The 22,407-nt window shown below is 36.2% G+C and overlaps 1 pseudogene; it reads left to right on the top strand.

Moving 5' to 3' along the window:
* The window catches only part of LOC148836012 (uncharacterized), a 71,620-nt pseudogene that overhangs the window by 14,661 nt on the left and 34,552 nt on the right, over nt 1-22,407 (top strand).

Genomic DNA, 22,407 nt, shown 5'->3' with positions numbered 1-22,407 from the left:
GTCTTGAGAATCTCCGATTCACCATGCCTTTCACATGCTCTTAAAAGATATTAATTTAGGAACATATTAATGTATGTAAACTGTACTGTATATGGCTGGTCTTGGTAGTTTAAAGAAAAAATACACACCAGTATTCCATTTCTCCCTAAACATTTTAAGCATCAAAGTCTTACATGTGGTTATTTTAGAAACGTTTTTACGTGCTCCTTCTGACCATATTACTGTACGTTTATATACTTTGTGAAAAGTGATAGTTTTAAGCTTTTTTTGTGAATACGCTCGTTATCGGAGTAAACAAAAGCATACTTGATCATTATGATCATCAGACGTGTTATGCTCCTCTTCTTTTTATGCTCAGCTACTAAAATTTCCCTTTAGTTGTAAAATTCCATATAAATATTTAGTACTAAGTGGATTAAAATGTGCATAGTAAAGAGATTAAATGATTAAATATTTTCACTACTGACCAATGCACCACGACTGCCCGTCAGTCATTTTGGCCAGCTAATCACGTACCGTGGTACGCCACGGTGGCTTGTGGGTAGTTGCGTGCGGTATAGGTTTGTACCGCGAAGTTTGAATGGCTGCATCTGTAAAAGGTACTGGAACCAAAGACCAATTCCATCTACCAGATGAGTTAGGGATTTTACCTTGTCTTCATTACCTGGTCTGTTTGGGAATCTTTCAATACCATTATCTTTAGTACTTATTAGTTTACTGCTGAATGAAGTCTTCTTCCTACATTCTAACACATACACACATATCACATATCAAATATAATTATCCAACCTTTTCTAACAAAATTACACATTTTATTATTATTTTAGTATTTGCTTTTTTGAACGATAACCTGTTTTTCTTCTTGCTGTGTGTTCAGCCGTTTGTTAATTTACCTTCTAAATCAGAGTGAACTTTTACAATGAAGGAACATGAACAACATTTCTGATCACTATTCCAAAACATATATCTTAAGACAAAGACATCTTACCACTTGCAATGCTACTTTGTACCATTTGTCATATCTGCATCATCTTTCTCCACTACGATATGTTATTACAAGCAGCACACATTGGTGAAAGACCTATCACCATGGCACAGAGGTAGATTCTATGTTTGGATTATACTTAATCTTCCAAGGGCACTGCAATGCACTTTAACTCTTTTTTTATTTTACATTTTTCAGTTGATAATATTTGAACAAAGCACACAGATCTCTTGATATCTTCTAGCTTTTTGCAAAATCCTTGGGAAATCATGTATATATTAACCATAGACTTAATTTTCTGAAAATTAATTTTCTGATCTGCCTTTTTTGGTAGCTTCATGAAGTCTTTAAAGTCATTGTAGTTCATCCAGTTATAGTGCAAATATAATTGTTCGCAGTGAATTATAGGTGACTTAAGTAGGATACATATATCTTCAGACCTTTGTCCTCTTTATCAAAGGCCTAGGTAGCTTAGGTCCTCAGGTAGTAAAGTAGTTCTATACAATGATTCTCCCACCACAATATGTCAAGGTTGGGATGAGGTTCTTCTATTCAAAGGCAATGTTTGGTGTTCACCACAAAAAAAAAAATCCTATTGTGTCAAAAAAGTTTAACTATTGACATGCCTGTCTAGAGAACATTTTTCCAGTAGTCTTGTGGATTGCCAGGTGCTCCTTGGTGAACTTGAGACAGACAACAATGTTGTTATTAGCAATGGTTTCCTCCAGTCTATCATCCCATAAAGACCATCCTCATTTAGTCTTATACTGATGATTGGGGAATAAACACGGACATCTTATGCAGAGAAAGGCATACAGATCCTTAAATGTTACTCTGAGGTTCGGTGTGACTTCCTGAATGTTTTTCTGGTTAGATCTTGAGGAGGTCTTATCAGGATAACCAGTCCGGGATAGAGTTTCATGGCCTTGAAAATGGAAGAATGGAGCCACAGAGGAGCCATAATTAAATAAATAAGATACATTGATTAGTAAATTCACACATCTTCAATCATACTATTATTATTTACATTTGGCCCCCTTATATTTTTTTTAAATAAACTATAGAAAAGCAAAGTAATTAATGCTGAACTGAGATCACAAAAAATCATAATACAACAATAATAAAAGTGTTCGTTGGCTATCTGCATATAGAGTCCCTGCACAAGGAGAAAAAACATTATGAAATATTCTTCTAATACTAGCCATTGCATCTAACTCCAATAGATAAAATAATGCAATCTTTAATTTATGCAGTAGTGATAAAAGGCATTTTTAAAGGTTTTGGTTTCAAATGAGCCCAACTTGTAACATCAATTCAAGTTATTGATGCTAACCAAATTGTAATTTATTATAGAGAGCATTACTGTATACTGTAGGACATTTCCAATATAATGAGACAGATTAGCCATTTAAGAGTGGAAAATGTGTATCTGGTGCTTGATAAGGGAAGATTGGGAAAGATATCTCAGAATTGAGAGGCTTGGAAGTGATGATTGACAAAAGCACTGGGGTATTTCACTGCCTGTCCTAGTTAACTACTGTAGATCAGATAGTTCTCTGCTAAAGCTGCAGCTTAAGACAAAACGTATTTCCTGTCTGCTTCTGCTGTGCCTTTGCTTGCTAAAAAACATTTATACATTTACATTTTTCTGTGCTTTAATTTGTTGTACTTATGTATATTTTAAGTTTTTGTGTCATGTAAAGTGAATATAAATAATTTAGTCACCTGTGAGAAGAATACTGTGCCTGTATATCATTTTATCAAATTTACTTAAAATTGGTACACAGATACAGAGATATTAACATGGGATCATAAACATGTAAATGGTTTTGGGGAAACATTATCAGGAGGTGAGATTGTTTGCATTTTGTGTTTTATATAAGAAATGCAATTGCAGATAAGTTGGCTTTCTTACAATCATAACCCCCTTCATAGTCACAATCATAACTGGCTTCTCACAAAACTTTACTATAAGGCAGGTAACAATGCTGCCTCAGCGGTAAGAGACTCCTGCAGGCAAAGAAGCCTATACCTGGTCCCTTTGAAATTTGAAGAAATTGGACTTTGATGGGATTTTGAGTGTCCCAGTCATGAACACCTGTCAAGGTTATAGCTGAGACGGCATGTACATGAGATATGGAGGGAGCTGCTAATAAAAGCAGGGTGTATAGGGCTTGTCATATTCTGTCAAACAAGCATTCTTTAAGAATTGTCTTCTTAAAGTTCTCTGAGTTATGCTGAAACAGTCCCTGTTCAATGTAACAATATTGCAGGAGTTCCTAGACTATGACAGGGAGACTCATTTGACTTTGCATTTACCTTCCTTGGAGCTTACCTTCTTGTCTCTTTAATATGCTGTGGGCTTTTGTCAAGCACAGTTCACCTTCCATGGGATAGTAAAAACATAAAACTGTTGCAATTGGGCCAAGTGATATCCAAATGTAACTCAGGACATTCCACAGCACTCTCCTAAAATGATTGTCTAGTGCAGTTTCATTTCTGATGGGACTATGCTGGTCCATATTTCCTGCAAACATGTTTCATTACCAGTGCACGACATTGTAAACTTCTGTGGGAGATTGATTTAACTGAGTTACAGCAATATAGAATTTGTGGTGACTCTATGTATAGGATGGCATTTGTGCTCACATAGCTACTCCTCTGAATAACATGCTCTTAAACACATTTGACACAAACTATGTCATCAGCCATATTATTTTGACTTATGTGGTCTGCAAGATCACTTGACATCACCACTATGTACTTCTGGCTATGAAGTTTTTGGAAGTTTCTGGGTATATCTCAACAGTATAACACTTCTGCCTGTGATTCAGCTTGTTGTTAAATAATTCCCAGGGATATTTTTATTTCTGTAGTTTGCAATAGAAATAGGGCTTATTGATATATACGATCAACACTGGGCTCATATTGATCAGTCATTCTAAATGAGCAGCACCTAGAGATCATTTTCATGCTGGTGTTCATGATTCCATAATGTCAATTGTGAACTTTGTTGAGAGCTGATAAGAGATTTGCAAAAACCCTAGAGATGTATGTATACATATACAGTATATGACCTACAATATTGTGATATCTACCATTTTGCTGTTGTTTTGATCAAAATCAAAGGCTTTGCAGCAGAAAAATGATTTGTTATACCAAATAATTTTAATTTGTCTTGCCACAAATTACTGTACAAGCACAAGTATCCTTTAGCATTCTGTAGCAAATTAGCATTCAGTTACAATGAAGTTTTTTGGTCATGATTCATAAAATGTTCATGTAAGAATGCTGTCTTAATGTGTTTTCTTTTTTTTCTTGTATGTTAAATTAAAAGGAACTGCACTGCCAGGATATTTAATTATAATTAACTTTAAATTGTATTTGTATTTGTATTTAAGCCAGGCTTTCTGAATTGCAAACGATATCAGAGTTATTGAAAATAATGAATACATACTTTATTTTCTTGAAAACAACTGTTTGAGTGATGCACATTGCAACAAAACAAGTTTGCAGTCTAATTCATGTCCTTTTCACTTGTTAGCAAATCAATGTTGAAATATAGTTTTAATGATTAGGGAGAAGGAAAAATTTTACCAACTGTAATAAAGTGCTCAAAACTCCTCCACTAAAAACACTGAATGTAATGCATGTACAGGGTTCATGTCAGCATGCAAGATATGTAGCGAAGAAAAATAAATTTCATGCACACTGGTTATGAACTTGCAGATGCTGTTGTGTTCATTTTTTACCTTTGTATTTCGATATTACATGTCCATAAGCATACAGCATTTCTTTATTATTTGTTAATAAAGTAAGCTGTCCAGAAGTCCAGGAGATAAAGTTTATTTGTATTTTCAGAACACAAAGTTGAATATAGGATACATTTCTGTAGTGATCAATTTATTGCTTTTATTTGTATATCACTTTTCATCCCAAAAGATCGCAAAGCACTTCACATACTGTATGACAAGGCGCTACAACATTCACTACTGAAGTGTTGCACCCACCAGGGTAACATCTGGAAACCATGAAAAAATGATTTATGATTTTTTACCATTCATATTTTTACTTGACTTTCTTGTAACAGAAACAGGAAGACAATACAAAAAATGCATACATTTTAATGTTTTCTAAATATTCTCAATAAATGAAAATGAATTTTCAGGCAGAACTTCAGTATATTAAGCATTTCTATGAACATCATCAGTACAAATATTCCTCAGTAAGGAATCAGTGTGCAAAGTACCTACATCAAATTCATCCATTACCATTACCAGAAAGACATGCATTACCTGTAAAGACTACAGCATGCCTAATGCTGACTTAAATAGTTAAAATAACTAGAATTTAGCTAGGATTCAAGTCAATTGCAGGACGCAGACACATTCATGCATAAGCTCATGGGGACTGTTAAAAACTTTCCAAAAAATTAACAAAAATCACCTAATCATCTAGATAACTTAACTAAATGTTGGGGAAACTCAAAATCTTGAAGAACACATGCACACTCCACACTCCACACTAAAGGCACCCAGTACAATATTGAACCCAGAACCCAAGTTAGACAGCAGCACTAATGTCATGCCAATGTCTTACAGGTGACCCTATTTTCTTCTTCTTAATAACCTAAGATAAATATGTACTGCAGTAGCATTTCTTTTTAGCCTGCAGAGGAAGGACTTTAGTTCAAATTTTCCTGAAGCAAAATATTTATTATTTGTAACTTATGTACAGCATAAAAACACATTTACTTGCATATTTCTCATACAATGAGAATACTCATACAAATACATGTTAATATACATTACATCTATACTATATATTCATAATTGTTTTTGATTCACTCTGCAAATTAACTAAAATCCATTCCATAAAGATTTATTTTTGCTTTAAATGGCATTAGTTGCTATGCATGTTTAGATTTGTGAAAAGACCAATCTGTCTGTTAATTGAAAATCTATGACAGTTTACACTAAGCTTAGTATTTATTTACAGCGGTATTAATAAAAAACATACTGGATCAGATAAAATAGCAAATAATAAATATGATTGACACATGAAACACTTTGGTATGAAAACATAAATTAATATTTAAGTGAAGAATTTATGTCACATCCAGTTGTTTGGGATTATTCATGATTGAATATGATCAAAATGTCATTCTGAGTTCTTGAATTATACCAATTGTTTGCATTGTTCTTGACAAAATCTTTTGTGGTTGAGTTTGTACCCAAGTAAGCCCAGAAGAAATCATCTGGGCCTAACTGTACTACTGAATTACATCTCAGTGTATCAAAATGCACCCTGGGAATGGTGTTAACAGGAAAACAGGCACATGTGGAAATGTGTAAAACATAATCTTATGCTCAGTATTGACAATTAAATAACAGGTGTCAATTGGGATTACAGTGAACCTTTCTACCGAACAGAAAAATGGAAAACATATCATGTACTAAAAAGTATTGTGATCCACATTGTTAACTTGTTTGCCAATCTAATTTATTTCAAAATAACATGTCTGGGGAACAAAGCTGCTCAAATAAGCACCATCAAGTCCTTTAATTATTTTTAACCTTTCTATATAGTACAATTTGGTGACTACTGGCACATAGTGGCCTTTAAGAAATGTCTGGTAGCAGTGTAAAGAGACTTAAGGGAAATATTTCCTCTGCAGTAGGAAACAACACAATTCTTATTTTAATATGTTGTACAGTATGCATCTTCTCATTGAAGTACTTCTAGTGGTACATAAATGTACAAGCTTCCTCACACATTATGTGTACAGTATGTACGTTTATATCATATCTTGTGCCACAGAGACTGCACATTTTTTTGTATATCCCGCACCCTGAAATTTAAGGAAGTAACACATATGGTGGTTTATTACTTCTAATCAAAGGAATAGACTGATCACTTTTATTTCAAAATAACAATGTAAATACTAAATGCTAAATACAGTAATGCTAAAATTTTACAAAAACTGTTTTTTTTTTGGCAGAACAGCAGCATTACCACAATGTTAGCTTCGCCTTTGTGATCTCAGAAGCTTTGCAAGTCTGGTGAGTATTAGGATTATAGACCACTATGAGGAAGCAGTCCCTCAAAACTGATGATAAGGGATATTAGGATAGCCCCACAATAAAATACCCCCGTGCCCCTTGAGCAGGCAGATTTTTCCACAAACATCACAGTTTACTGAGGTGTGTATAAACAAAAGTACACCTTCTATTGTTATAAATTAGATATTTGGCTTAGCCTTTGATTTGAGAAAATAATAGCAAAAATAATTGTTACATTTAAACTAAGTCAGCAAAAAAGTGAAGTAAAGAATCTAGTTAAGACTCCTTAGCTTAATTGTAAAGTCTCCACTCACTAAGGGAAAACAAAAATCATCACAACTTAGTAGTTCTTCTCAGTAATGAATCTTACCCCCAAAATGAATGAATCTAAGGGTTTATATTCCTATATTCCCTATGTGGTTGATACAAGGCAAGGTCTATGGATCCATGGAGAAATTAATAAAATATATAGTTGTGTCTCACAGAAAGAACAAACCTAAGTACATAGTCAAGACAAATAATTTCTCATAACAACATACAGTACATATGGTTAACCAATACTGGGCATTTCTGACATGAATGGATGATCTGGGTAATGGCACACTCCCCTATCTGACAATACGGATCAGGTAGTAGCCCTATTAAAAAGCAACTAACAGAGGTGGGTTCCCAGCAAGACACTCCCAACCACACCGCAAATAACATAAATGTTACAATAAATTAACAAAAACTGGACAGGGTTAAATGATTTGTAGTCTAATAACACTAATAAATATTTATAACATCATAGAGGTGAGCACACACTTGTCACAACAGCAAAGGAGTACCAAATCATGGATGTAAAATGGTGATAGTAGAACAATTTCACTTCAAGCTTGTACAATTTCGCCTTACTAAAGGTGTATTTCTCACTCATCTTTCTGGCCTGCAATGTAATGTAATCAATGTAATCAGTGCTGCTGATATGTAATCTAACATGGTCATGTTAGATATCAGAGTATTAATATGGGAGATTTCCAGATTTCCAAAAAATCAGGTTGTTGCTATAAATGAAGTTGGTATAGGATTGCTAACCATTGTGTTTAAATAATCTAAATTCCACTTTAGCTTTCACAGTTGTGGCTCTTCCAATTCCCCCCTTAATTCTATTGGTCACATAATTTCTCACTTTTCCTCCTGTTCTGTTGTGTGATACAGGTTTTGATGCAGAGTGGTTGCCATGTGTTCCCCAGGTGGATACTTGTGACACAGTAGTGCTATATAGTGGTGGATGAATTTAGTTCCCTCCAATAAATATTGCATTGTATACTTTCTTCCTGCTTCTCTCTTCATGTGTCCGTATAGTATGTATTACTATTTCAACCCACTGAAGCTAAGCAGGTGTGAACCTGGTCAGTACCTGGACAGGAGACCTCCTGGGAAAAACTAAGGTTGCTGCTGGAAGAGGTGTTAGTGGGGCCAGCAGGGGGAGCTCACCCTGCGGTCCATGTGGGTCCTAATTCCCCAGTATAGTGACAGGGACACTATACTGTAAACAGACGGCATCCTTCGAATGAGACGTAAAACCGAGGTCCTGACTCTCTGTGGTCATTAAAAATCCCAGGGCGTTTCTCAAAAAGAGTAGGGGTGTAACCCCTGCATCCTGGCCAAAATTTCCCATTGGCCCTTACCAATCATGGCCTCCTAATAATCCCCATCTATGAATTGGCTTCATTTCTCTGCTCTCCTCCCCACTGATAGCTGATGTGTGGTGAGCGTTCTGGCGCACTATGGCTGCCGTCGCATCATCCAGGTGGATGCTGCACATTGGTGGTGGTAGAGGGGAGTCCCCATTACCTGTAAAGCGCTTTGAGTGGAGTGTCCACAAATGCGCTATATAAGTGTAAGCAATTATTATTATTAAGGTGCTTTACTTAAAATGAATATCAATAACATAATCTTAGTAGTTTATGTTTTCCGATGCTTTGGAATGTGTTCACAGTTTCTATTTCAAAATCAACATTAGTAAGTTTCATTTCCAAACAATCCTGTGGCCTCCATTGCCTGTGGCTATATGGAGTTTATTTTCTGAAGTAAAAAGAACACTTGTCACCTCACAATTTATCATCAACCTGTTACAACAGCTTCTCAAATGTTTTTTTTGTTTCCAAAATAAGTAAGCACAATTAGGTACAGGGGCACATTTGAGTTTAATTGCTTATTGCTTATTAAATGTAATAATAATATTATACTATTTTTCATATACTATGAAAATACAAAAAGAGATGAAGAAGAAAAGGGTGAAGTAAAGGTCTTCCTAAAGAAGAATATTGTAGACAGACTTCAGTGTTGTTAAGGTTTCGATAAAGGAAATTTTGAGTCATCCATGTTTTTATGTCAAAGATGAAATTAGAGAGAATAGAGACAGCAACATCAGTGTCAGGTGTGTGTATTGTCAGCATAGAAACAATAGTTAAGGCCATGGGATCTTAAATACTGACCAAGTGGAAACATGTAAATGCTGAAAAGTAGGGGGGTAGTATTGAGGGCTGAGGAACACCAGGCTTAAGGAGTCCAATTTCAGAGCAAAATCTACCAAGAGATACAAACTGAGAGCAATCAGTGAGGTAAGACTTCAACCATTTAAGAGAAGTGTCAGAAACTCCAAACAGTCTCAACATGAGAAAGCAAGATACCATAGTTAACAGTGTCGAAAGCAGCACTGAGATCAATGAGGATAGAAAGAGAAACAGAATGAGAAGCTATTAGAAGATCATTAGTGACTTTGACTAGAGCAGTTTCTGTGCTGTGAAGTTGTCAGAAACCAGATTAGAGAGGTTCAAAAAGGTTATTTGCAATGAGGTGGTTATTTAACTGAATTGTAACAGCACTGATGACTTGGTGAAACATAGCTGAAGACTTGGTGAAAGAGTTTGTTAAATTGTAATTTACAAGAAAACATCAAAGAATCAAATGTGTTGTTAACATTTATTAAGTATTTTAAACATAATACAATATGTATGCTTTAGAATGACTGCTGGGTGAGCCACAGGTGGAATGTCTGACAGGCTTGGGGCCAAGGAAGATGTGCAGCAGGAACAACAGGGGTCAAAAGGGAGAAACCCGGGGCCAAAGGCACCAAAGATGTTGAGCCATGTTAGACTCCAGGGATGGCAGCAGGAGGAAAGGCAGAGATTAAAAGCTATAGGACACTCACCTACAGATGCAGCCATTCAAAATGCGCGGGCGATACCGCATTATTTTGCGGTACGCTGTACGCAGTCTACCGCAAGCTACCGGTAAATACCGCGAGTTACCGTAAATTCTCCTATAATACGACAAGCAAAATAATAGTATCCGGAATTTCCGCAAGGTGGAGCTAATAAAGCTCAACCTCTCATGTTTGAGCTGTGGCCATCAAAGTCTTTAACGAAGATATTACTAATAGTATTAATAATGAATGACCTTGGACAAGCTGTAAGTGTAAACTCAAAGTATTGCCCTGGTCAACATTCTTTTTTTAATTGACCGTCTTTGTAAAAGTAACACCACAGCATTTCGCAATCACGCATTTGTTTCCAATCATGCAAAGTACAGTGATTCACCATGCCTTTCACATGCTCATAAAAGAGATTGATTTAGGAACATAAACATATTACCTTATGCAAACTGTACTGTATACAGTATGTATATGTATATTTAATGTCTTAACTGTGCCCGTTTAAGTATTGAATATTCATATCTAATTTTACCACTGAAGGGAAATCTTAGTAGCTGAGCATAAAAAGAATAGGAGCATACTGCAACGCGTGTGAAGGCCATAAACGATATTAATTTTGGAACATAAACATACAGTATATGGCTGGTCTCAGTACTTTAAAGAAAACATACACGAAACATGGTTTCATTATGACCAGAATCGGTCTTGAGATATTTTTAACTTGATTTACAGTATTTGAGAGGTATGTCTTAACACCGATACTACAGTGCTTAAGTACTGCTCACGTATATGTTTCTAGGTTTATATTATGCATTTCATACGGTCAAATTACTTTTGAGCAACTAATAAGAAGCGCGAAACGGTATGCGTTTTACTTTCGTTTTGTGCTGGGACCCGTGGATTGATTAGAGATATCAAGTACATACAAGTCATTTTTTAAATGTTGTAGTTCATCTTGAAAAAATGTTACGAGTACATCATCTATCAACAATTACACAGGTTCTGTTTCCATATTGCGGATTTTGGTTACGTAATATTATTTTCTAGATTTCACGTTGTGAATATATGATTTGGGCAAACAGAGCCGCAAAGAAGTACATTATGGGTTGTTGTTTTTTTTTTTGCAGTTTTATCTAGAACAAGCGATGCTTAAACCTTTGTCTGATTCTTGTGAAACTATCCACACGACAGTTACAGTACCTAGGAGTTGACTTCAGTGATGTCACTGATGGGATGTTTCTAAAAATCCATCCTCTGTAAAACGTCTTCTCTAGTTGTCCTGCATATGTATTCGCTAATGAAGCTGTGTGTTCTGAGCCTGGATCTCTACATTTCTGTATGAACCAGCTTAGAGGGCTAAAGACAGCTTGTGTTTAAATTGAGTGTAAGGCAATTTATGCTTCTAAAGTCATGGTCAGCATTTATTATTGTACTGTGCTGTAAACTTGTTCTGTGCCAAGTCACATTATTTTATAGCGTTTTTATAGCGTTATCAAATCCGGTGGAGTTTCCTGACTCCCATGTCACATGGTCTGTGATTGAAACTTGTAAAACCGGTTTACCCCGTCACAGCCAGCACTCCGGTTGTAAAGTAGAAGCAGGCGAGATTTCCAGCGAAAAACACCTCCCCCTTCTTCAGGTGTGAGGGTCTTCTGCTCAGAATGAAACGCTAAAATGTAATGTAGGCTCTGAATGGGTTTAATTGTGATTTGGGCTTGATTAAGGTCGCTGCCTTTCATCTAAAACCCTACTTGAATCCTTCTAAACTAAAAATCAGTGTTTGTGAGTTCTAAATAAAGAGGTATCCAGGTAACAGTGAAATGGGCGGACAGTCTGGGGAGATCGCCCGTTTTCCATGTAAATAGTTCCCTGGTTCCGCACCCCTTGGTGTTTCTCTCGCTCTCTCTCGGGTCACCTGATCATTAGCTCGAAAGATTTGAGTGCTTTGTGTATATTCTAACGGTAGTGGGGGCAGGGTGTGTGGGAACAGGTTTGGTTGAAATTGCATTGGAGATCTATGTTCTTCACACCTGAAACATTTTCTCTGAAAGCATTTTCTTCGCAGTTTAACCGATCTTGTTACAGCATGTTACAGTTTACTATTATTAACCATATTAATTTTAAGTGCTTAATGTAAAATCTTGTAAAAATATATTTTCATTGTTCAAATATACATTAAGTCTGACTATCATATAATAAGTTAAATACAAAACTAAAGAAAAAATAGGGTTAAATATAATTCAAAATATTTTGCTAACAATGTTAACTGTTTATGAATAATAAAATGTATTAGCTAAGGAGTAGGATGGCACAGTTGTTAGTATGTTTTTTGTTTTGTTTCTTTTTCATAAATACAACAGTAGTACCTGATGTCTCAGTGGCTTTCAAAATTAAATTATGCATGCAAACCTGTGAACTAGAAAGATAACTAAGATATCCATCCATTTATAATGGTGGCAAAGTGGTTAGCATTGCTATCTTGCAGCACTGGGGTCCTAGGTTCAATTCCTGCCATCCTGTGTGTGTGGGGTTTACATGTTCTCTCTGGGTTACATGGTTTTTCTCCATATGTGTGATATGACTCCCTCTCGCACTCCAAAACATACTGGTAAGTTAATTGGTTTATGGGAAAACTGGCCCTGGTGTGTGTGTGTTTGTGTCTGTCTGTCCTGTGATGGACTGGCGCTATGTCCAGGGTGTATTCTGCCTTGTGTCCGTTGCTTACTGGGATAGGCTCCAAATCCTCTGTACTGGATAAAGAGATTAGAAATGGAAGTAAAGGCACTGTGTGGATGGAACTATACACAGTGTTAGAAACCCACTATGAAATGGCAGCATCTCACTGAGAATAAAATATTTTATACTGCTGGCTTAAGGAAACAGCCTTTCCACCTCTCTTGCACATCAGTATCCATACCTAGTTATTTAAACAACTTGCCTCTAATTATAAACATCTTAATATGCTGGCTCTGTGGATCCGCATCAGCTATGTTTGCCCATTCCTTCAATTCATGTGCATCCAACACACAGTTCAATGCCAGCAACTACACATAATATAAAATACAATCCTTATTTCAGTATCTATGTAAACATATAGTCTGTTAACTTCATCATCTTCATCAAAAGTATGCCTAACCCCATTAGGAAGTGTTCTTGTTATAAGTGTATTCCTCAGCTTTCCCCAAACTATCTTCTTCTTGCCAACATCTCTAGTCTTTTATCCTGCAATAACTCAGCCAACACTTAAATCTCCAAAAGCTGCTTGTGTTAATTTCTTTAAATCACAAATATCATGTGTAAATACTGGCCATGTAATATTCTGCATTGTGGAATAATAGTTTATTTTAAAGGGAACTAGAGAAACTAAGAACTAGAGAAATCTAGTTTTTTTCTAGAATTAATAAATGCACATCCTGTTCACTGAGGAAATTAAATCCACACTGAGCAATCTTCAATATGTTCAGAATATGACAGCAAGAATCCTATCAGGGATGCATTACACCTGTTTTCAAGTCCTTGCACTGGTTACCTATCAGATTTCGAGTCAACTTCAAAATCCTTATCCTCCTTATATACTGTCCTACAACTGTTATTATTGATCTCCGAATTATTGTACTTGACATGACTTCATTCAGCCTTTCCTGAACGTCTATGACAGGCAGAGAGAGTGCTGTTTCTGGTGCGATCTTTTACAGCTGACATTTCACTGTTTTAAACGAACAAGAAATTAGATTGCTCATAAATCACTTATTCTATATAAACATAGCGTAATTGCCCTCCGAAAATCTTCTTTTTCTTGTTCGTTTTAGAGACCTTGATCGAAACTGATTTTAGATGTCAGAAAGGATTTATTTTCTCTGTATTTCCTACATTGCTTTGTCGAGATTTTAACTTTATATCTAACTTTATATCTAGGCTCAGATTTCAACTATAAATCGTACAGTAATTAATAGCAGTAAATACTGATGTTTATACATAAAAAAGTCATGCCTTGGAGTATAGACCCCCAAAGGAATGCCATAGACTCAAACTGCAAAATAAACACATACAGAAAGAAAGTATTTGTATTGTAATTGCAAATCCTGGTACTGTATGAGTGATTGGTATGACTTTCCTCATTACAAATCTCTTATTAGAATTTAAATTTCTCTGTAACTCCAGGTCAGAACAGAGAAAATGTAACTCCCTGGACATAGCGCCAGTCCATCACAGGACAGACAGACACAAACACACACACACCAAGGCCAGTTTAAATCTAACCTCAGAACACTAAGAAGACTTAGTGTCTGTATCTGCTTCATTTTCTAATTTTGGTAGCACCTCTAACTGCTTGTCTTTCTTATATGCATTTACTTTGTAATCTGTGGTCCTTTTATCTGTTTTTACATCTACTGTATTGCTTTGAGATGCCACCTTTAATGGTGATATATCAAATAAAGTTTTTTATTATTGTTATAGGGAAACATGATCAGATTGTCCCTGGTTCAGAAAAAAAGATCTAAAGTATACTAGTTTGTCACTCTTCTAATTCCCTTTGCTAAATTACTTTTCATACTAATCTGATCAATCTAACTGCCAGTTTTCTGTGCTTTCTCTATCCTGCTAGATTTGCAATTATTCTGAAAATTTTCATCTTGAAATAACTCATTTCTAAATACCTTTTTCACTGTTAACATCTTGCAGCAACTCTGCGACAAAATATACACTCTGACAGTTCATCCTGCTACCAACATTAAATAGAACAAATCTTAAGATTTCTATATTTATGTCTTTATGTAGTGGTTTCATTAGTGACAAAGGCTAAACTTTCTTGGAAAAATGTCTTTTATGTGTTGTGGAAAAAACTGACTTGCTTTAACAAAATATGTTTACAAATCCTTTCACCTGGCATTTTCGTAGTTAGAAATTATGGAACGCTCTGTTAAAAGCAAGGGAGTTTTTATGTCCGTTGCAGTTCTTTTGCAACATGAATATAATTATATCGTTATTAATTTCTTGAGATACGCGATTCCATATTATATTCCCTTTTAATCAAATTCTAAAAGTATGCTTGTTGACTCCGGTATCGTGTTAGTTAAAGACTTCGATGCTTAAAATGTTTAGGGAGAAATGGAATACTGGTGTGTATTTTTTTCTTTAAAGTACCAAGACCAGCCATATACTGTATGTTTATGTTCCAAAATTAATATCGTTTATGGCCTTCACACGCGTTGCAGTATGCTCCTATTCTTTTTATGCTCAGGCACTAAGTAAAAGGAGATGCTTCATATTGCTTGACTAATTTTAAAAACTAAGTTAGAAATGCAGACGCTCCTTCGGTGCGCTGCTCTGGTGCGCCGGCTCTCACACAGTGCCTGTCTGCCGTAAGCGTTACAATATACATACCCAACACTGCTTGTACCCATCTGTCATGCAAATAAAACACCTTTAATTGAATTGAATTGAGGGGAGAAGGGGGGGATACTAAAGCCAATACTGGCTCAATGGGCTTTGACGTGCTAATGCGTTGGTTTAACAGTCCGGGTGTGGCAGGCTTCCAATGTCAACTCGACTCGATTGGAAGACAATGAACGTATTTTAGCCCTAAATGAATTAATAGCAAACATGGTTTACATAAAATACATTTTTCCAAGAAAGTTTATAATAATACGATCTATAGTTGAAATCTGAGCCTACTTTAAAAATAAAGGAAAAGCATTTTCAGAGAGCAATCACGCTGTGTTTATGTAGAAAAAGCGATTAGGTTTATGAGCAATCTAATTACCTAATCGCTTAAAACGCTATATAAAATAAAGTTTATTTAGAGATGAATGATCAATGTGGTAGTTTAAATAATGTGAGTCAGGAAACTAACACAGCGCCACCGGATTTAATAACGCAATAAAAACGCTATAAAATAATGTGACACAGTACAGCACAGTACAATAATACTGACCATGACTTTAGAAGCATAAATTACCTTACACTCAATTTAAACACAAGCTGTCTTTCTGTATGAACCTCTAAGCTGGTTCATACAGAAAATGTAGAAATGCATTAGCCTGATTATGATTAAAAACACATAATTAAACACGCGTTTGCGATTTAAATCAGAACACGATTTAAATCAATATAAATGTTTATATTGTAACGCATACTGTCCAGCCTCCATTTCTCTATAAAAATTTACTGTTGCACACACACACACAATAGAAGCAGGAACCGCTGTCAGAAGGGAAGATATGTTCAAAATATCGCAAATATCGATCATGTTGCGATATTTTGAAATATAAAAGTCAACTGATTGTCCATAATATCGCTTACCTATTTTTTCGAAGAAATGTTTGTTAAAATAAAAGTTCAGCACCAGCTGGATTCGAACACACAACCTGCCAGTTGGTAGTCACGCACCTAGACCAGTAGGCTACAAGAGAGCTCGCATGATCAGGCAGGCGAAACAGCCCTACACAGCCCTGCCGCAGTACACGGATATAATCATACCGTTATTAAATTCTTTAGATACGCGATTCCATATTATATTCCCTTTTAATCAAATTCTAAAAGTATGCTTGTTGACTCCGGTATCACGTTAGTTAAAGACTTCGAAGCTTACAATGTTTAGGGAGAAATGGAATACCGGTGTGTATTTTTTTCTTTAAAGTACCAAGACCAGCTATATACTGTATGTTTACGTTCCAAAATTAATATCGTTTATGGCCTTCACACGCGTTACAGTATGCTCCTATTCTTTTTATGCTCAGCTACTAAGATTTCCCTTCAGTGGTAAAATTCAATATCTACAACGGGCACAGTAAAGACGTTTACAGTAAGTCTTTCTACGACAGACCAACGGACCACGAGTGCCCCTGTCGGTCAACCAATCACGCACCGCGGTATCCCGTGTCATCATACCTGCGGTATCTGTACCGCGGTGTCTGTGCCGCGCACTTTGAATGGCTGCATCTGTACTGAATCAGAGGTAGAAAGTTAGACAGGCCCAGTATTGAAGAAATGGTGTCAGAAGCAGCCAGGGAGTTGGATGAAACCAGGGTTGAAGGCATCAAAGTCATTAGATTGGTCCATGTTGGGTTTCAGGGATTGAAGCAGAAGAGAAAACAGGAGAAAGAGATAAAATTAATGAACAGGAAGATGAGGGAAACAAGATGGAGCAGAAACAGCAGAAGGAGCAGGAATACTACACCAAAACAGATACAGGAAAAACAGAGAATGTGAAGAGGTAATGAAAAACAAAAACAGGTTCAAGGTTGAATGAAGTGTGACAGTATGGGCAACCCAGGGGTTCTTTTTATAACTATCATCTAGCTGTATGCTGGGTGATGTCATTGCTGTGGGTAGACATATGCTAGATGATAGAGTTTAATCGTTACAGATCTCAGAGAGGTAGAGAGAGAAAAAATGCTGCATTCCTTTTGAAGGGAATGCTGTGATAGTAGAGAGACCAATCTTTGATGTCAGAGATAAGATAAGATCACTTTATTAGCCATATAATAATAAATAATAATAATAAACTTTATTTTATATAGCGCCTTTAAATAGGCTTCTCAAAGCGCTTTACAGGATGACAATAACAATAAATAAGAAGACTACAACAATAAATAAGAAGATTTCACAAGATAGGACACAATTATAATTACAACAATACAACAATAACAATAGAGGAGACCGTGGAAGGTGGTATTAAGAAGAGCAGAGGGGTGAAGAATGGAACCAGTTAAGTAAAGGCTTTTCTGAAGAAGAAGGTTTTGAGTCTGGATTTGAAGGAGTTTAGAGAAGGTGACTCTCTAATATCCTTGGGCAAAGAGTTCCAGAGCTTGGGGGCATAGCAGGAGAAGGCCCTGTCGCCCATACAATGTAGACGGGCTTGGGGGACAGTAAGGAGGGCAGAATTTGAAGAGCGGAGGTTGCGAGGTGGGGAGTAGGGCGATAAAAGTTCAGACAGGTATTGAGGTGCCAAGCCATGTAAAGCCTTATAGGTGAGCATGAGGATTTTAAAGTCTACGCGGAATATACAACTTCTTGCACTAAGAGTTGTCTTTTCACATACCCCAGCTTGCTCTCCATGAGACACAGACACACAGACAAGGAGAGAAGCTTGGGGTTAGAGCACAGGGTAAACCATTGTACAGCACCCCTGGAGCAGTTGGGGTTAAGGTCCTTGCTCAGGGGCCCAACAGAGTAGGATTCCTCTACCAGCCATGGGATGTGAACCAGCAACTTCCAGCGTCAGGTGTAGATCTTTATCCACAGTCCCACCGCTCCGCCCTAATTGCCATAGATTTTGCCATAATGTGAAAAATGGTGGATTAATACAAGAGCAGAGTCCAAAAATGTCAGATCAGCAGATCTGGGGATTCATAGTGAAGAGGAGTATTTTTTAAAGGGACACAGCTCAGTTTCTTTCCTTCTATCCATGTTATGTTGCTATACTAACCTGTTGAGCGCAGCGGCTGAAGGATGAGAGGATGAATTTAGTGGCTAGGCTCAGAGCAATCAGCAAGTGACAGGCGAAAGTAAAACTGAAAGAAACTCACTGGAAGCTGGGCATGGTGAAACACAGTTTTTGAAGCACAGAAGAAAATCCAGAAGTCAATCTCAAAGAGCAAGAAAGGGTCTAGCTGGGAATACAGGAGATAGACAAGCTAATAAGAATGTGGGAGAACTGTCAAGGTCATGAGCAAGGGTCTGTATGCAACAAGTCAAAACTAGGAGACAAGTTGAGGTCACCAGTGGAGATGGGAAATACTCAATGGAACAGACAAACAGTGCTAGGGAACACTCTCGGAACTCAAGGGAATAAACCCGACTGAGCACTGAGCAGGAGATGAGGCAGGACTTAATTACTGGAGAGAATACCAGGAATAATGAGGCAAATACCTAATTAATTAGAGGCAGAGGGCACTGATAATCACCCATACCTCATATGTACTGGTTCAGTAGCAATTTCAGCCAAAATGTAGACACGGTTAGGTACCATAGAGGTGTGGAAGTCATGCTGACATATGCACAATCTTTAACAATCTTAGGATGTTTTGTATGTTCAGTTGTAGATGTTCCACATGACACACGTAGTTCTGTTTTCCTTCTGGCATTTTGATTATTTGGTTTGTTTTTATTAGTTTGTTAATTTTTTTATTTTACTCAATGGTAAGGAGCACAGTCTACTTGTTGAAAAATGAATGTAACAAAATGTATAGACAAAGCTTGCGCCAGGCAAGAGCCCCTACTTCGTGATCATCCAAACCAAACCTGACCGGAGCTACTGTGAGTATTTTAACCTTGTTAGAGATACTTGCTATTCTATGTTTTTAGGGAACTTGGGTTTCCTGGGTAAAAGATTCCTGAGTTAGAAATGTCTTTCCTGCTTAATGTGCTTTTTTATGGATAGGGATATGGGCTCCCATTTATTTTGTGGCATCCGGGTTGCAGACAGAGAGATTTAACTGCAGGTTGTATTGTATTTAGTTACAAGGCAGTTTATCTCTTATGTGGCCTCTGAAGCCATTAAGAGTTTAATACTTGGTAGCAGTCTGGAGCTTTCTGGGTGACCAGAATATTGGGCCTCTGAAGCACCTCGTTTGTGAATACTGTACATAAAGTTACTTGTGTGTTGTATGTTTTGTGGTGTGTATTGTGGTTTTTGTCATTGTAATTAATATTTGTTTAACCAAAGGTGCCTAGATTATTACTCCTCTCACCAAAGCTGTGGCAGAGAACAAAGAATTCACATGCTTTCAATTATACTAACTGCGCAGGTATATTCAAGACAAATCAGTTACAATTTGGGGGTTATGAATAATTATTTTACTTATTGAATAAACCACTATGTCAAATACTGATTTTAACCATTTTCATAACCCCCATTTCTAACAGTATTATAGGAGAATTTGGGAGAGAATGACAGAAGCTGTTGTTACTTAATGCATATACTTTAGGATGTTAGTTTCTAGTGTAGGATAGTCTAGATTTATTTTTCAGATTTGATTCTGCATTTTCTTATTTTTACACATTAGCTGTATCGCAACTTAAATGGGTATATCTGTGTTTTGAGAAATGCATGAAATTACATTGGATGACACATCATATTTTCTGTTACTTTGGTTTGAAAGGGCACTTAAATATGTTTAGAAACTGTAACATTTCTTGTGATTTCACCTCACATTGCTTCATAATGTAGAATTCTCTGTAACATGTCAAAATATTAACATAACATAACACAAAATTATTGACAGATTCACAGACAGAATGAACATGTGTAATATGGAAATTAGTCATTGAAAAAAACATGTTCTATGTCAGTTTAGTCAGTGTTGGATACTGAAAATTATATTGACTAATCAGGAAATGACTCACAAGAGGGTCTTGGTTTTATCTTTTAGCTCTGTGACAGCAGAACTAAATGTGTCTGCGTGGAGATCACTCAAATGATTCTAACTAGTTCTTCATGTTGAAAGATGAGTTGACCTAACAGTGACATTACATAAAGAATTGTCACAGGGTTTATTGTTTCTAAACCAATTTTTCTCCAGTTACTTACAGTGCATTTTTTAAATTGTGATTAATACAAAGTTACCCGTTAAATATATTGACTGATTCAGAGAAAAACAATTGTAGCACAAACGATAAAGGAACTACTGTATATTAAATTAAAACCTTGGTTTTAACTGCAAGTTGTAGATTGTAAACTCAATACTTTTTTTTTGCTTACCAAAGGCCTCTTGTTTCCAAGCAATGGAAATCCACAATTGTGCTTTTAATCTTCCACTGTCAGGTGAGCTGAAGTTTTCATTTAATCAGTTACCCTACCAAGGGTATTTACGGATGCAGCATTATTCATCTATTCATTATCAGAAAGCTGCTTATTCCTGGTACAGGCTGTAGCCTGTAACCTACCCTGGAAGCACAGGGTGCTGGGCAGGACAACACCCTGGATGGGAGGCCAGTCTATCACAGACACACACTCAAAAACACACAGGGATAATTTTGAGAAATTAATTAACCTAGATAGCATATCTCTGGAAGCTGGGAAACCAGAGCACCTAGAGAAAACTCACTAGAATATAGAGGACATATGCCAACTCTACACATTAGGTGCTCCAGCAGTATTATCATAGGTTTTTATTTGAAACTAACTAATCTCAGGGGTCTACAGTTCCTAACATTGGGTAATTAAAGATGAACAACTTGAACCAAACAAAGCTTAAATTTTAGACATATCTGCTGCCTTTACAATGGTGTTTAATTAAAAAAGCAGTATAATATTTATTGATTAGGGACATGTAGTTCTATTTTGTTGTGGGTTTCATTTTAATTTCTTTAAAGAATGCTTAAAAATATGGGGCTGAAAGTTTCACAAAAGTGATCTTAATCTTATACAGCCTGGGAATAGATTGTGTAATTGCGTACCAGGGGAATTTGTTTTTGAGTGTCTGAAGACAGCTTACCATATGTGGCAACCTTATTAAATTTAAAGCATTTGCAAAAAAATATTAAGAAAGAAATTTATCCAGAAATGTTAGACATAAACCAATTTTGATATTAATTAATATTTATCAAAAGCATCCAACCATAAATGTCTCTTGTGACATGAAAGGGTACTGAGATATTTTAATTGAAAACACTGAGTACCCAACACTTTTTCCAGAAGTAGCTTCCAGGAGTACATCTGAATAACAACAACAGAATACGTCAGTTATCTCTTAAAATTATTCTTACAGAAAATGTTAAAGAGAGCGATATTATGCATAAATAATGCGCTCTCACCCTGCGCTCTCTCCCTGTCTGTGTGTCTCTTGGAGAGGGAGTTGGGGTATGTGAAAAGACAAATTCCTAATACAAGAAATTGTATATGGCCAATAAAGTGATCTTATCATGATCTTATCTTATCTTAAATATTTAACAGTAGTAGTGTTAGCTTGGTTGGATGTCTGTATTCTCTGAAGGGTCTCAACTGAATTATAGTGTGACATTGTTAGAAACTGGTGTCTGATCATTCCTGGTGTGTCAATTAATGGTTTGGGACAGACAACAGTATTGAGAGAGACATTATAATGGTTCATTTGTTTTATTTGGATATATGTTTACATTCATTCAGTTTTTGTTTGTGGATGGTTACAAATTATTGGACATTGACAAACAGATTTGTATTTTATTAAGGCCTAGAG

Source organism: Atractosteus spatula, chromosome 4 (genome assembly GCF_055471065.1).
Source record: "Atractosteus spatula isolate fAtrSpa1 chromosome 4, fAtrSpa1.hap1, whole genome shotgun sequence".
Classification (NCBI taxonomy): domain Eukaryota; kingdom Metazoa; phylum Chordata; class Actinopteri; order Semionotiformes; family Lepisosteidae; genus Atractosteus; species Atractosteus spatula.
This window is presented reverse-complemented; position numbering and strand designations above follow the sequence as displayed.